This window comes from Fringilla coelebs (genome assembly GCF_963513975.1).
Source record: "Fringilla coelebs genome assembly, chromosome: 17".
NCBI classification, from domain to species: Eukaryota; Metazoa; Chordata; class Aves; order Passeriformes; family Fringillidae; genus Fringilla; species Fringilla coelebs.
Genome location: NC_140043.1, coordinates 15,239,549 through 15,256,338, shown reverse-complemented (window position 1 = coordinate 15,256,338; position 16,790 = coordinate 15,239,549).

The following is a 16,790-nucleotide window of genomic DNA, read 5'->3' as shown; positions in this document are numbered from 1 at the left end:
GAAGTAATTATCTAAAGCATTATTTACAATGATTATTTAGAAGATAATGAGACCCTTTAATTATGTTTGTTCTGCGTAGCTGGCCGTTCAATAATTCAGGGTGTTGCCATACAATTTTCTCTGTTTACTTTGCACATTTTTTGTTTAGGAAAATGTCACATTTTTGTGCTGAGCGTGAAGCACAAATCTGGGCCCTCTTCTGGGCATTGTTTGTCACAGGAAGATCCCCTGCTCCCCTGGGCTGCTCCAGGGCCTTTTGGGCTCAGAAGGGATGAAGGGGCAGATGCAGCTGCACCTGTCAGAGGCTGCTCTGGCTTCACTCCTCTGGAGGTACCGCTGGGATATTTCCATGCGTTCATCACTCCTCTAAAGTTCCTGTCAGCATTTCTCTCGCTGGAGCTCAAGCCTGGCTTGCAGTTTATTTTCATTTTGGGAGCCGTGATGGGGATGTTTCAAATGCGAGGTTTTTAAAAAGAGCTCATTTGTGCAGGGGAGATTCAGAGCATCATTAACATTTCAGTAGCTAATAAACATTTCACCGCAGCTGTGAACGGGCTGCTAAAATAAACAATTCTCCTGAAGCCCAGGTTGGCAGTGCCCAAGGAGTGCAGGCTGTGAGCTCCTTCCTGCAGCAGGGAGGTGAGGATGGTCAGAAACCAGCGAGGCAGGGCTGCCCCGGGAGGCTGGCTGTTTGTTTAGGGTCAAAATCCCCGCAGGGATCCCCCACTGCCCCCGGGAGATGCTGCAGGGCAGGCTGAGCTCCTCCCCACCCCTCTCCTCTGAGCAAACAGCTCCTGCAGGAGAACATCTGGATTTTACTGGAGTGCATTGAAAATGTGTAACCCAGCACCCTTCTGAGTGTCACAAAAGGTAAAGTTCAAAAGGCTTTGTAAGCATGGCTGCTGTGCAAAAACACCTGACAGAAACGCATTAATGCAATTAATTATGGATAAAGTGAGATTCTGGAATACCTGCACCAGTACAAATGAGCTGCTTTGGTTCAGAAATCCCAGCCAGCACTCCAAAGCTTAGGGGAAAGGAAAGGAAATAGGAAGGGAAAGGGAAAGGAAAGGATCAGGCAGTGTCTGGAATCCCAGTGCCCGTCCTCTCTCAGAGAAGGTGCTGCAGGGCTGAGGGACTGTGGCTGTCAGGTCACTTTGGGTGTCCTGGTGGGGCTGGGCTGCAGATGCAGGTTTTTTGGGAAGCAGGAAGGTGTTTATCCCCACAACAAATAGTAATTCAGTGTTTGTGTCTCTCTCCTGGCTTTCCCATGGGGCTTGCCTGGTCTGGTTTTATTCTTTATTCTATTATTATATTTATTAACAATATATTTTATTATTATTCCCCACACCTGACATCACCGTTTGTGGGGAGCTGATGTTGCTGTCCCAGTGCAAACCTAAGCATGCATTGTTTAAATAATTACAGCTCCTTTTCATGTCCCCACACTCCGAGCCAGTCCTGCCTCCTGAGCTGCCCACCAGGGGCTGCACTGATTTGAAATCAGTTCCCTGGCACGTGTGGAAGGTGCATTTAGACGCCCCTACAGTGCAGAGCTGTTTCTCACCACGCACTCACACAGGGAGTGAGGCTGCTCCTCAGCAGCCACTGATGGCAGGATTTAAACCAAGTTCACCTCAGATGAGGTTCAGAGCCCCTGCAGGAGGCACAGCAGGTCTGCCAGTGGGGTCAGAGGGCAGGAGTGCCATGCAGAGCTGGGCTTTGGGGCAGTTCTGGGGCTCAGAGATCCTGCCCTGCTCCCATCCTGCCCTACAGCCTGGGGACAGCTCTGCCAGCCCAGGCTGACAGCTGGGCACACTTGTGCTCCCTTGACTTTGGAGCTATTTATAGAGAGATTTTGTCAGAGTTCCCATTTCTGCAGTTCCCCCTAATGGGTTTTTGGGCATGGTTTTCCTTCCAATATGAGGCAAATAAAACCATGGAACAAACCAGTCTCAGAAACAAAACATAAACTCACAGGACAATAAAATGCAGCAAGTGTTGACATGTATTTTTAATCACAGCTAATACATTTATGTTTTTAATCCCTAAAATAACAGAAATTACTGCAAACTTCAGGTGAGATTTAAGAAAATAAAGGCAAAATCTCAGTTGCCCAGCAATCCATCTGGGTTCACAGATCCACGCTAGAGCTGGGCTTAGGTTCCATATCTGCTTTCTATGTTTTGCCTCCTCAAAGCTGGTTCATTGCTAAGGCAAGCCTGTGCTGACAGAGTGACTCAGCCCTGTGGGCCAGGATGCTTTTCTTGGGTTTCCATTGAGCATTCTTTTCTTCCTACACAGATATAAATAAGTGCCCTTGATGACTTCCCTACCATTTATACCAGAAAAGTAAGCGTGGCATTATTTTAATTGCATTAAAAATCTTTTCTGTGCTTAAAGTGGAGCTGTTTCATCAACATCTGAAGTTCTGCCCTCACACCCTGGCAGTGCCACAGCACAGTGCAGAAAAAGGAAAGCTGAACTGAATTGCTGTGAGATCAGTAACTGGATAATTCTGAGATCTGCCCAGAGGAAAGAACAAACTCCAAACTCCTTCCCAAAGAGACCTTCCTGCTCGGTGCTGCCAGGCTCACCTTCCCTCTCTGTGAGACCCACACTCAGTGAGACTGAGCCCGTCCTGCTGGCCAGGCAGAGCCAGCCTGACTCACAGAGAGGGAGAAGCTGAAAATAAGGGTGGTGTCTCTGGAAAAAAGAGATCTCACTTCTGTTTACCCTGTGGGAGCAGTCTTGGTTACACAAGATTAAATGTTATGTAAAGTGAGAGAGCAGCTGCTCTGGCGGGGCCTGCAGCCAGCACGGAGTGAGGGGCAGGGGCATCTCACAGGGAGGAGCAGCCCCCCTGGCCAGGAGAGGGGCACAGATCTGGGCAGGAGAGGGGAACCAGCCCTGCTGAGCATCCCTGGGCCAGGAGAGAGGGCACAGATCTGGCCAGGAGAGGGGAACCAGCCCTGCTGAGCATCCCTGGGCAGGAGAGGGGCACAGATCTGGGCAGGAGAGGGGAACCAGCCCTGCTCAGCATCCCTGGGCCAGGAGAGGGGCACAGATCTGGGCAGGAGAGGGGAACAGGTCCTGCTGAGCATCCCTGGGCCAGGAGAGGGGCACAGATCTGGGCAGGAGAGGGGAACCAGCCCAGCTCAGCATCTCCTGGGCCAGAGAGGGGTACCAGATCTGGGCAGGAGAGGGGAGCCAGCCCTGCTGAGCATCCCTGGGTCAGCAGAGAGGAACCAGATCTGGACCAGGAGAGGGGAACCAGCCCTGCTGAGCATTCCTGGCAAGGAGAGAGGAACCAGCCCTGCTCAGCATCTCCTGGGCCAGAGAGGGGTACCAGATCTGGGCAGGAGGAAGGAACCAGCCCTGCTGAGCATCTCCTGGGCCAGGAGAGGGGAACCAGCCCTGCTGAGTATCTCCTGGGCCAGGAGAGGGGCTCAGCATCCCTAGGCAAGGAGAGAGGCACTGGATTGGGGCCAGAAGAGAGGTACCAGCCCTGCTCAGCCCCCCTGGCCAGGAGGGAGGCACCAGCCCTGCTTGGTGTCCCTGAGCCCAGGAGAGAGGCACAAATTACAAGTAACTCTGCAGTTTTAGGAGTTGTGTTGTGAATGTTAAGCAGTAACAGGACTGTCCCATACTGTCCCATTATGACTTTTCTTCTTTGCTCTTCTAATTGGAGTTATTATCTACTGCTTGTGTTGTAAGACACCTAATTTAAAATGTTGGCCAATTTCAAGTGATCCCCCCCCCCCAAAAAAAAAAAAAGATGCTGATGTTAAATGCCTTTTGTGATGATTCTGGAACATTTGTCTGCATGTGTGGCTTGTGTGAGGGGGGATCAGCTTCTTTGCAAAGCCCCTGGAGCCTGAGGCTGGCAGGGAAGGAGGCAGCAGTGAGGACAAGCCCAGGCTGCCCTGGAGGTGGAGGCACAGCCCCATCTGCCTGCAGAGAAATTGCTTTTCCAGAGACTTTGGGGTGCCTCCGTGAGAGGCAGCTGTACCTGATGTTTGCTGTGATTCATCTGTTCTGCTCACTAATGGATCCTCTCTCCAGGGCTTTCAGCGCTGCTCCCTTCAGCAGATACAAACACGATAAAAATGCTTTAAAAAAGTCAACACTTAAGTGTTTGGCAGCTCTCAGGATTTTACTGGATCATTTACTCAACAGTTTAATGCCTGATGGAAAAGTGCACCAGTTAAATATTCATCTTCAGAGTTAGCAGCTATAACACACCTCAGGCTGGTTCTGCTTTTCTGACTCTTCATTCACAACAAAATCAGATTTTCCACTGCACAGAGCTGTGCTGGTGGAGCTGCCTGAGGCAGGGGCAGTTTGTGACCAAATCCCCGTTTGGGGCAGAAGTTTCTGTCACTGGAAATTTGGATTTTATTGCTTTCAAGATGGAGAGTCGCTGTGAGGTGACAGGGCAGCGGGCACGGCTGAAACTTGGTCACGTTAGGGACCCCTGCCCAGGGAGGGGCTGGGCTGGGCTGAGCCGGGCTGAGCCGAGCCGGGCTGGGCTGAGCTGGGCTGAGCCGAGCCGAGCCGAGCCGGGCTGGAGCACCCCGAACATCCCGCACAGACAGCCCGGACGGGCTCGGTGTCCCTGGAAGATGCCCACGGCAGGAGCGGGACGGAGGCAGTGCCCGGTGCCGGGACAGGTCCCGCTGATCCCGGGGCAGGCACAGCCGAGCCTCGGTGCCCGGGAAAGGGCAGAACCTGCCCGGAGCGAGGGAGAACGGGGAGAAATGGCCCTGGCATCCCGGGGTGGGGACGGGGGGAGCAGAGAGCCCCGGGCAGCCCAGCCCGGAGGGGAAGGAGGGAGGGAAGGAGGGAAGGAAGGAGGGAAGGAAGGAGCGAGGTCCAGCCCGCAAAGGGCTGCGAGAAAGCGCTCCTTTCATGATTTCCAGTTTCTCCGTGCCCACCCCAGCCGAGCTGGCCGGGATTCCCCGGGCGATGGAGCACGGACAGGATTGTCCCGGGTGAGCCCGGCCGGGGCCCGCCCGCTGCCCAGCCCGGCTCAGCCCGGGCACGGCTGGGTGGCCCGGAGCGCTGGGAGGGCGGCACGGGGGAGCCGCGGGCAGGCACGGCTCGGCCCGGCACGGATCGGCTCCGAATGGGCTGTGAGCTCGGCACGGATCGGCCCGGCACGGATCGGCTCCGAACGGGCTGTGAGCCCGGCACGGATCGGCCCGGCACGGATCGGCTCCGAACGGGCTGTGAGCTCGGCACGGCTCGGTCCCAAACGGGCTGTGAGCCCGGCACGGCTCGGCTCGGCTCGGAACGGGCTGTGAGCCCGGCACGGCTCGGCTCGGCACGGCTCGGCTCGGAACGGGCTGTGAGCTCGGCACGGATCGGTCCCGAACGGGCTGTGAGCTTGGCACGGCTCGACTCGGCACGGCTCGGCTCCGAAGGGGCTGTGAGCCCGGCTCGGCTCGGCACGGCTCGGCTCGGCTCGGAACGGGCTGTGAGCTCGGCACGGCTCGGCTCCGAAGGGGCTGTGAGCCCGGCACGGCTCGGCTCGGCACGGCTCGGCTCCGAAGGGGCTGTGAGCTCGGCTCGGCTCGGCTCGGCTCGGCTCGGCTCGGCACGGCTCGGCTCCGAAGGGGCTGTGAGCCCGGCACGGCTCGGCTCGGCTCGGCACGGCTCGGCTCGGCACGGGAGCCGGACGGGCGGCAGCAGCGGCAGCAGCGCTCTGTTGCCATCCAGCGGCAAATCCCTCGGCGTCCCCGGAGTCCCCGAGCGCGCCTGGCTGCGGGAAAGGGAAAGGAAAGGAAAGGAAAAATGAATTTCCTGCTTTTCCTTCCCGTGTGCCAGCCCCATCTCTGTGCCCGTGATTGATCGGGCAAGGTTGTCTCTTATTCACTTACAGCTTGAATGAAATGTCTGAGGAAGAAAACTTTCAAATAAAGCACTTACGCCATGATTTTTGAAAGAATTTGAATTAAATTCTTCCCCTCAGACAAAGCTTTAGCAAGAATGACATGAAAAATGAAAAATGTATTTTCTCCTTACCAGGCTGTCAACCCTTCATCTCCATTGACAGTGTCATCCAATAACACTGCTGTCATCACAAAAACAATCTCCAGAACACTGCCTCCACAGCAGAAAATGCACTTTGTCAGGGCTACGTCTCAACAGCTGCAAAATATCAACAAACAATCCAAAAGCATAAAAGATCTGGAGATCCAGCTGCTGCAAGGGGAGTGTGAAGAGCTCCAAAATCAGCTGGGAGGCCCAAGGGTAGGTAAAGATCCACACAAACGATCAAAATAATAATAAAATATTTATGATAATAAATCCTAACATCTTACAGTTCCAGTGAAATGTCAGTTCTCATCTGCTCTGGCATAACAAGTTGCATATGTCAAATTTTTATGACTCAAATTGCTAAACGTGTTCTTGAGGTAAAGAATATGTTTTAAAACCATCCTAGCAGTGAGTCTGTACTGGTAGTTTAAAAAACTATTTGCTATTTTACTTTCAGAGTGACTTAATCAAATTTACTCATATAATTTTGCATATTTGTAGAAGATGGCTTTCAGAAAGTTTATGATAATTTACATCTTTTATCCCTGTTTGTACCCACACCCCCCTGTGCAGATATTCATGTTTGGAACCCACCATGACAAGGAAGGAGCAGAGCTGGTCTGGCTCAGTGTAGCACATCAATAACTCCATTTTACAGTGGCTTGACAGACTTCCAGGTATCAGGTTGGCCTGGGAAATTTTTGTTTTGTTTTACAAATGCACACAGAGGAACAGCCACGTTCCTCCAGCCTGGGCAAGCCAGATCTCCAGAACGTGCCAGAACATTCTGGTGCAGCTGACATCTCAGCCTGCAGCTCTGAGCTGGGGCTGGAGCTCAGTGTGCTCAGCGCTGGTGCAGTCAGAAGGAACATTGCAGTTTGAAATGTAGCTCAGCTGAGGGGAAAATCTGACTAGCCAAAATTAGACTGAAAAAAAAAAAAAAAAGCCATTTATGGCACAAAGTGGTTATAAAAGTAAGAGTGCCTTGCCTGACAATCAGAGCCATAATCTAATCTGGGAATGAACACAGGAACCTGGCTGGGAGCTGCTTTTCCCTCAGAAAATGCCAGAGTTTTGTTGTTCCTGCTGCAGTCGTGAGTGATCTCAGGGAAAGTCATTTGGGGCTGGGATTTGCACCACAGAGGGGTCTTGGGGACCTTGTTTTTAGGTTTTGGACCTCTCATTCAGAAGATTCTTGTCCTTTTGGATGGTGCCAGTGCAGATCTGCAGGGAAGGAAGCACAGATTGTCTGTGAGCCTTCTCCTCATCTGTTCCTCCTGCAGTGCCACGTCACCAGCTCAGATCTCAGATCTCAGAGCTCACATCTCACATCTCACATCTCAGAGCTCAGATCTCACATCTCACATCTCAGAGCTCACATCTCACATCTCAGAGCTCAGATCCGCCTGTTTCTTCACCCAGTGAGGGACAGGATCCCCAGCAGCAGCCTCGCTCTGCAGGTCACACTGTGGCCACGATTCAGCCCCAAACCTCTGAGGAGAAACGTGCTCCGTGCCACTTGGGGGGGTGCTCTGGGAGCTTTTGGGGCTGAGCCAGGACGGGTGGGAGCTGCTGCCCCAGAAACCCGGACAAGGCCAGGTGGGAGAGATCCCTCACTGCTCAGGGACCATCGGGGCTCACACTGAGCTGGAAATGCAGGTGACAGAACTCGAGAGAGAGGTCATCTGAGAGTTCCCCCTTCCGTGGCTCCTCATTCCTTCAGAGGAGCATCAGGTGGGCAGTTCCTGGAGAGCAGGGTACTCCCTGCTTCAACTTCAGAGAGAACCATTGGGCTTGAGGGGAAATCTGCCTTTTGTTAATGCCAAACATTTCCGACAATTCTCCTGCTCTTCTCCATGATGTCTGTGGGTAAAACCGGGGGAGGAAGGCTGGTATCTGAGAAGGAGCTGTAGGAAAGGCAGCATTGAACTGAGGGATGCATTTCTCTAGGTACTTTAGCAGAGTTGAATAAAATAGTGCCTTGAGAGTGCAATAGTTCCTTGCCCTGTAAAATACTAAAAGGGAAGTACAGAAATACCACTCAATACAATTCAGATGTTTTCTTGATGATTTAACCTTCACCAGCCCGGGGAATTCAGTTATGTTGTGGTGAATGCACTCCCGAACTGATCAGCTTCTGTCACTCGGATCACCTGTGCTCAGGAGGAACTAGGAGCAGGAAACACTGAGAAAACAGCTGAAGCCGGGTTTCTAAAATGTGATTTATTGGCAATCTTTCCCTGTATCCCCTTACAGCGTCTCCCCGTGCCCGCTGGGGAGGTGCTGTCGCACCTCAGGAGTTCCGTGGGGATGCGCTGCTCCCCGTTATCCCGGGAAGAGGAGCGGCGGAACGCCCGGGATGCTCCAGGTAATCCGCCTTAATTCCCTTCTGCCTCGGCGCTCCTGCGCCTTCATTGGGCAGGCCGGGCGGCGCAAAAAACCCTGCGGCTCGCGTTTACAGTTCATTGGTTCGTGCCAGCAGGCCACGGCCGAGGCAGCGGCGGCTCCGGCGCTGGCGCAGCCCCGCGGCTCTGCCCGCAGCCGCTCCCCGGGCGCGCCGGCCCGGCCGTGCGGGGCCCGGGCCATGTGAGCGCCGCGGGCACCGGCAGAGCCATCTTGGGCGGCTGCGAGAGCCTCATAGGCTCCGGGCGGCCGTGCACGGCGATGATGCTCGCTCGGCTCCCCGCCTGCCCGCCCGCGGGGCGCCCGTGAAGCGCCGGCACCGAGCGCGGCCGGAGCTGCGGCTGCTGCCGGCCCCGACTGCTCCGACACCGGAGCCGCTGCTGCCGCGGACACCGGAGCTCCTCCGACACCGGAGCTGCTGCTGCGGATACCGGAGCTCCTCCGACACCGGAGCCGCTGCTGCTGCTGCGGATACCGGAGCTCCTGCCCGGCCCCGACTGCTCCGCCACCGGAGCTGCTGCTGCTGCCGCGGACACCGGAGCTCCTCCGCCACCGGAGCTGCTGCTGCTGCTGCTGCTGCCGACACCGGGGCTACGGCTGCTGCCGGCCCCGCTCCCTCCGCCACCGGGAGCTGCTCCGCCACCTGGATCTGCTGCTGCCGGCCCCGCTCTGCTCCGCCACCGGAGCTGCTGCGGCTGCTGCGAACCCCGGAGCTGCTGCCCGGCCCCGCTGCGCTCCCTCCGCCACCGGAGCTGCTGCCGCTCCCGCGGGGTCCCGCTCGCCCCCGGCACGGCCTGAGCGCAGGTACGCGGGGATCACTCCGGGAACGGCCGGGGCCGACGGGGACGGGGACGGGGACGCGTGTGCGGGGGGACAGTCCCCTTCCGGCATCGGTAACTCGGATCGCAGGCAGGCAAACTTTATTATTCTGCAGCATTTTTGGCGATGCCCTTCACTGCATCCTCCCTCCTAGGTGCTGGTCTGAATAATAAAATGTGCATCGTGCACGAGCACTAGGTAAAGGGATTAAACTCTTGCTAGATTATTCCATCCTCCCTGCGACTGATGTTTAATCTGATGTCATTTCCCAGTCGCTTTTCGGGTTTCCGATGAAACAAAAGCCATTTTGGCAGGTTTGATGGCCGTGTTTCTGCTCCCTTGGCGTCTGTGGGCAGAGTTGGTGGCGGTCCCTGCCCCCAGCCCCGGGCACGGCGCATCTCCTCGGAATGTGTTTGCTTTGCAAATGTGCATTGTCGTGTCACGGCAAAGTCATCGCGGCTGCTCCTCCGCACAGCCAGGGCCCGAGCGAATACGTGCCGTGTGTCTGGCATCTGAGGCTAAATCAGCCCAATCGCGAGTAAATAGCTGATCCTTTTCCCACCGAGCGGCGAGATCCGCGGACAGACACGGACAGACCCGTGGGCACCACGGACAGCAGGACCGGGGCATGTCCGCTCTGCGGCCGAGCACGTAGAACGGAATAATCACATTTATCACCGCACGTTCCCGCAAGCAGCGGTGAATTGGCTGGGTGCTGTGCTCAGCGTTAGGGGCTCTGCAGGGTTTCGTTACCCTCTCCCCCTCTCGCTGGGGGCGCTGGGCACGGGGTGTGCCTTTCCCACCGCGATGTGATGTGATGTGATGGTCGACATTACAGCTGTGCACGGGCTTAGTGCGGTCGTGGCTGGGGAGAACCTCAGGGCGCAGTACAGCTTTGCTTTTTCTTTTTTAATCTACTGCTGCCTGGTTTTTTAGCAGTAAAACGCTGCCTGGGCTGTTTTGTCCGGTGCAGGTGGTGATGCGGGGTTTGTGTACAAAATAACTCGGCAGAATAACTTGTTAGTGAGCCTTGGCACTGCATCTGGTAAAAACAGAGTCTGCTTCTCAGGGGGTTGTAAGCATTTGGAAGAAATGCCTAAATTCAAAGCCACTGGTTGTAACATTAGGAATTGCACCGAGTGTTCTGTGACAGGGGAGGAATACCATGATTGTTATAATCCCAATAAAAATAAGGACTATTGCTTGGCGAGATAGAAGAGGCCTAAAGAAAACAGCAGGAAATACTGAAACCAGACCAGTACTGTATTTCAGAAATACTGAAACACAGGCCAATAGAGGGGAAGATACAGCATCCCCATAAAGGCAGGGATTACGATAAAAAATAGCAGGATATGGCTCTGATAGGAAAGTTGCTGTAGTCACTTTGTATTTTGGCATTTTTGATGGGGAGGTGTTACATTTTTATAAGAGGAGGGTTTTCGAGGCTGACAAGTGAAGAAGGTAATTCAGATCAAACGTTACAGATGTCAGCCAGGACTCAGCACCTAGACAGCCTTTGAAGCACATTTGTGCTACTTCTAGTCCCTGAAAGGGGGTTGGGGTTTCTTAGGTGCCTCTTTGTTGTTCCCTTTTGATCCGATGGTGCTGGTCAGTGGCTTTGTGCAGACTGATTTCCTTTTAAAAGGGGAAAGACCGGCTCTCAGTGAAAGCAGCGCAGAGGCCCTGCTGGCTGCAGGCTGGAGAGCAGCCCTGGTTTTCCCTGCTCAGGCACCTGAATGGGCTCCAGCCTGCTAAAATACAGCATGACTGCATGCTAGAGGCAGAGAACACAGGGGCTCTGCTGTTACATCCAACTTGACGTATTTGTCTCTACCTGGAGCACCTTTTTGAGACAGGCAGCGTGTTGAAATTTCTAGAATTAAAACCAAATTACAGCTCTAAAGCAGCACGTGGGTTTTAGGGGTAGGAAAAGTGAGATGGAACAAAATACGGGGCAGGGCTGTGCCACAGATTTCTGCATGAAAATGGTCTGAATAGCTGCTAAATGCTGCTTTAGTCAACTGACAGCTGCAGGCTCAGAAACCTGAAGCATCTCTCCATAGATGTGGCCAGTCCCATACCTGTACAAGGTGTGGATGTACTTCTGCACCTGTCCATCCATACCTGTCCATCCATACCTGTACAAGGTGTGGATGTACTTCTGCACCTGTCCATCCATACCTGTCCATCCATACCTGTACAAGGTGTAAATGTACTTCTGCATCTGCATAAATAAATCTGTACATCCATAGCTGTACATCCATACCTGATATAGATGTACTTCTGCATCTGCATAAATAAATCTGCACATCCATACCTGTACAAGGTGTGGATGTACTTCTGCACCTGCCCATCCATACCTGTCCATCCATACCTGTACAAGCTGTGGATGTACTTCTGCACCTGTGCATCCATACCTGTCCATCCATACCTGTACAAGGTGTAAATGTACTTCTGCATCTGCATAAATAAATCTGCACATCCGTACCTGTACAAGGTGTGGATGTACTTCTGCACCTGCCCATCCATACCTGTACAGGGTGTGGATGTACTTCTGCACCTGTCCATCCATGCCTGTCCATCCATACCTGTGCAAGCTGTGGATGTATTTCTGCACATCCATACCTGTACAAGCTCAGGGTATTTCTGCACCTGTCCATACCTGTCTGTCCATACCTGTGCAAGCTGTGGATGTGTTTCTGAGTCTGCCCAACTGCACAGGTGTGTCTCTGGCTCAGGTGAGTGCTGGGTGTGCACACCCCCGTGTGTGTGAGCACTGCCCTTTGGCACCTGTGTGGCCCTGAGCCTTAAATCAATATACACAGCAGAGCTCTTGTAACAAACTGCACGGGAGAGGTGAGAAGCCTGTGATCAGTGGGTAATTAACACCCTCGGGGGTGGGGGGGTCCTTTCTGTGCTCCATCCCCAGCACAAATCAGGATTCAGAACCCCAAATCACACTGACTGTGCTCTGTGAGGAGGAGCTGGCTGGGCGAGTCCTGTCCTTTCAATATTCACAGTGAGTGCAGCAGTCAGGGTTTGACAGTCAGGGCTGTTTGTCATTTCACTGAAACTGTTTCAGGCCCTCATCTCTGCTCGGAAATATGTCACAGCAGCTGAAATTCCTGTTAGTCACGACTTTTCCCTGGGACTTATTTTTGGGTTATTATTCAGCAAAAGGTTCTGACTAAACTGGAATTTTGTGCAAATCCTTTGTTTCCCCCTTTCACAGCTGTACATCCCATTCTGACAGCATGTCAGGCTGTGTGGATAGCAGCTCCTCTCTGGTGCTTGGGGAGTCTCTGTGCACAGGACCAAGGAGCTGAAATTTGTTTAGGTTTTCTGGACAGCACCTGGTGATTGCTCTGGCTGTTGATGCTCTGTGCAAGGTGCCTGTCCTGCACAGGTGAGGATTGTCACAGAGCGCTGCTGACAGCAGCATTTCCTCTGTTAGAGCAGCACTTGCTGCTGGGATTGAGAAATATATCCCAATATCGTGAACAAAAATAGAACTGGAGTGTACACAGCGCTGGGGAAATGCAGCTGCCGCCAAGCAGGGTGCCACGGACCAGGGGGGCTCAGGGCTGGGGAAGGGCTCCAGGTAGGGGCTCTGGGCAGGGCAGGGGGGCTCAGGGGTGGGGAAGGGCTCCAGGCAGGACAGGGGGGCTCAGTGATGGAGAAAAGGGCTCCAGGCAGGAGCTCCAGGCAGGACAGGGGGGCTCAGTGATGGAGAAGAGGGATCCAGCCAGGCTGACAGGGCGGGTTTTGCTTTTAAAAATATAGAATTGTCATAAAGTTTTCTGCTGCACCCAGGCTTGGTGTCTGGAGCCCTGCTGTGCCCAGGGCTGGCTGACCAGCAGCACTGCAGGCTGTTCCTGTGAGCCACAGGAAGGCCCTGGGACAATGACAGCATGGCACAGGCTCTGCTCTCACCTCGTGACAACTGGAAACCTTCTCCAGTTTTCCTTTGCAGACCACCCTGCACCAGCCCCTCTTCCTCCTCAGGCTCTGGTGTGAGCAGGTGAGCCATCAGTGCACCCCCTTCCTTCCATGCTCCCCCTCCCCTAGAACCAGGCTGATTGATTTTCTTTCACTGAGGAGCATAAATAGTTTTTATAGACAGCCTCATCCAGAGTGATGGATTTTGGATGTGTGATGGTAAACATTACAATTATACCCCCAACTCTTGCCAGCTTTGAAAGGAAAATAAGCCTTTCTTGAGGCAGGTTAATTTCTTTAGGGTTGGCTTAGAAAAGTCCTACATCAAGGCTAAATTCCTCCAGAACAGGGAATTTATTCTGGGACTTTACCTTTCCAGCTCCTGCTGAATATTTAGGGTCTGGATTAGGGTTAGGGTCAGGTTTAGGGTCTGGGTTAGGGTAGGGGTCAGGGGTTAGGGTCTGGGTTAGGGTCAGGTTTAGGGTCTGGGTCTGGATTAGGGTTAGGGTCAGGTTTAGGGTCTGGGTTAGGGTAGGGGTCAGGGTCAGGGGTTAGGGTCTGGGTTAGGGTCAGGTTTAGGGTCTGGGTCTGGATTAGGGTTAGGGTCCGGTTTAGGGTCTGGGTTAGGGTTGTGGTCTGGGTCAGGATTAGGGCCTGGGTTAGGGTAGGGGTCAGGGCTTAGGGTCTGGGTTAGGGTAGGGGTCAGGGTTGGGTTAGGGTTAGGGTCAGGATTAGGGTCTGGATCAGGGTCAGGTTTAGGGTCTGGGTCTGGATTAGGGTTAGGGTCACGTTTAGGGTCTGGGTCAGGGTTAGGGGTGAGGGTCTGTGTTAGGGTCAGGGTTAGCAGTTAGAGTCTGGGTTAGGGTCAGGATTAGGGTTAGGGTCTGGGTTAGGATCTGGGTCTGTGTTAGGGTCAGGGTTAGGTTTAGGATCTGGGTTAGGGTCTGTGTTAGGGTGTGGGTCAGGGTCAGGTTTAGGGTCTGGGTCTGTGTTAGAGTCAGGGTTAGGGTCTGGATCAGTGTTAGGTTTAGGGTCTGGGTCTGTGTTAGGGTCTGGGTCTGTGTTAGGGTCTGGGTCTGTGTAAGGGTCAGGGTCTGTGTTAGGGTCTGGGTCAGGGTTAGGTTTAGGGTCTGGGTCTGTGTTAGGGTCTGGGTTAGGTTTAGGATCTGGGTTAGGGTCTGTGTAAGGGTCAGGGTCAGGGGGCTGCTGGTGCTCAGCATTCAGGGCAAGGGGCTCTCAGCTGCCCCTGTAACAGCCCTACAGGCTCTGGCCCCTGTCTGGCCCTGTGCTCTGCACTTCCCTCGGTGGCACTCCCAGTTCCCCCTCCTGGCAAGGTCTGACTCGCTGCTCTCCCCACCTGCCTGCCCCCAGTCCTGCATTTAGAGCCTCAGGAACATTCCCTGCCAGCTGCAGGAGTGTATTCCTTCCCTTCTCCCTTGTTTACTGCTTGCTAATTAAATTTTGTAGGTGGCAGTTTGGAATCTTAGTGGGGCTGTCATGTGACTGCTAATGCTCTGCAGATCTCTATTACATAACCTTTAAGTAGTTGGGGAAATGTGCTTGTGTCATACTGGGCCTGACATAAGGCTCTGTCTGGAGCCTGAGCAGGTTTTTTATGTGGGATGACTGCAGAAATCTTGTGCAGGGTTTGTTCTGGCACAAGATCCGTGCCCTGGGCTGTCAGGTCAGTTGTGCTCCCTGGCAGGGATGCTGTGCAGGCAGCTCTGTCTGATCCCTGCAGGGCAGGGCTGGTTTGAACTCCCTGCCCTGCCAGGTGAGGATGGGATCCAGGCTGAGTGCAGTGTGCCAGGGGCTCCTCTGCTCTGCTCTGAGCTCTGCCCATCCCAGCTCTGAAGGGCCCCGAGCACAGGACCCCTCTCTGCGTGTCCCCCCACCCCATCACCTCCCACAGATCCCACCTGGGCCCTGGTGCTTTCTGCAGAATGAAAACATGAATCAATACAGCCCCCAGAAGTGCTGTGCAGGGACGATCAATTTTTAATGCTGGCTAATTCATTAGGCTCTGCTTTGCCAGGGGAGCCTTCTGTAAATGGCAGCAACGTGTCCACGCAGGGAGGGAGAGCTCTTCCTCCTCCCTGCAGCCAGAGCCACCTCCTGGGCACGCTGCAACCACAGCTCCACACTCCTGGGGCCTAAAGCCCCCTTTGTGCCCCCTTTGTGCCCCCTTTGTGCCCTCTTTGTGCCCCCTTTGTGCCCCCTTACACACCCTTATAGACCCTTAATGCACCTTTGTACACTCTTTGTACACCCTTTACACACCCTTGCACATCTTTATACACACCCTTGTAGACCCTTAATGCACCTTTATACATCCTTATACACCCTTGTACATCTTTATTCACCCTTTATACCCCCTTTGTGCCCCCTTGTACATCTTTGTACACCCTTGTAGACCCTTAATGCACCTTTATACATCCTTAATACACCCTTTATACATCCCTTGTACATCTTTATACATCTTTATACACCCTTGTACACTCTTAATGCACCCTTGTACACCCTTCTACATCTTTATACACTCTTGTACACCCTTAATGCACCTTTGTACACCCTTCTACACCTTTGTACATCTTTATACACCCTTGTAGACCCTTAATGCACCTTTATACATCCTTAATACACCCTTACACAGCTTTTTTACACCCTTTATACACCCCTTGTGCACCCTTGTACATCTTTATACACCCTTGTCCACCCTTAATACATCCTTATACACCCCTTGCACACCCCTTGTACACTCTTCATGCCCCCTTGTGCACCCTTGCACACCCTTATGGACCCTTTCCACCCTTCATGCCCCCTTGTAGACCCTTATACACCCTTATGGACCCTTTGCACCCTTCATGCCCCCTTCCCCACCCTTATGGACCCTTTTCCCCCTCTCCACCCTTGCAGACCCTTCTCCATCCTTTTCCATCTTCACCCCCTCCCCAGTGCAGTTTGAGCACTCCGTGCAGGGACCCTGCAGGAATCCAGCCCCGTTGTGGTTTCCTGGGCAGGGCATGGCCTTGCAGGCTGAGTCCTGTCTGTCCATCTGTCTGTCTGTGCTCCCTGACAACCCCAGGAGATCTGCCTCACTCCCTTTCTCCACTGGCAAGGCTCAGGGGCAGTGAGCTGCTGTGCTCTTGAGTGGAAGTTGTGATTAGGAATGAGGAAGGGCTGGATGAAATCGTGGGGCTTGGGGCTTTTATTTGAAGAATATCAGGCTCACAAGTTTATAACCTCATATTGAAATTAATTGTGTGAACCTGTGTTTTGTCTGGAGGAGCCCTTGGTCTGCAAGAGCACTTTTCATAGGAAAACTCTGCACAGAGTGCCTAGGAATGATGGTTTGCTGTCATTCTGCCTGGTTTGCAGGTGAGAAATTTTCAGTGTGCCTCAGGTCTGTTTGCCCAGGGTCATTCAGCAGGGTCAATCCATGGGTATTGTTTGCAGAACTGGTCCAACATTTGTCCATTGTATTGCTTCTCTTAATTAAATGTTGTATAAGAAAGGAGGAGGGGGAAGTATTGATCTTCTAATGCCAGACTTTGTTTTTTTGTTGTTTCATTTTAAATTAACTGGCC